This window comes from Panulirus ornatus, chromosome 2, assembly GCF_036320965.1.
Source record: "Panulirus ornatus isolate Po-2019 chromosome 2, ASM3632096v1, whole genome shotgun sequence".
In the NCBI taxonomy this organism is placed as follows: Eukaryota; Metazoa; Arthropoda; class Malacostraca; order Decapoda; family Palinuridae; genus Panulirus; species Panulirus ornatus.
Window position 1 is genome coordinate 72926732 of NC_092225.1, and position 521 is coordinate 72927252.

The window sequence follows — 521 nt, forward strand, 5'->3', positions numbered from 1 at the left end:
CTCCCCTATCCCCAGGGATATATATATATATATATATATATATATATATATATATATATATATATATATATATATATATATATATATATATATATATATATATATATATATATATATGAATATAAATTAGAAAATATAAATCTTAATGTATGCTTTTATTAGCTGTAACATCTAGTGGTTGAAAAGTAACTTCATCCGGGTCAAGCGACTTCTCTGCACAAAACTGGTTTATTGGGGAGAATTCTAAGCCAAACCATATCTCGTGTATAACATTTTATAAGTCAATTTTCTAATTAATGGTGGGGAGTTTTTTAATTTGCATCTAATGAAGTTATGTAGTATTATAGGTGAGCCATTTAATTCATCATGTGCCCCAAATTATCATAGAATCGAGACAAAAGTGTCAGAGTAACTGTAGTAGTTTGACGTAGCATGTCGGGCTCAGCTTTACCCCAGCCAGTGTAACTGATCCCTTGTTCACTGGCTGGAACATTCCGTATATAAACCAAGCCGGACTTGGC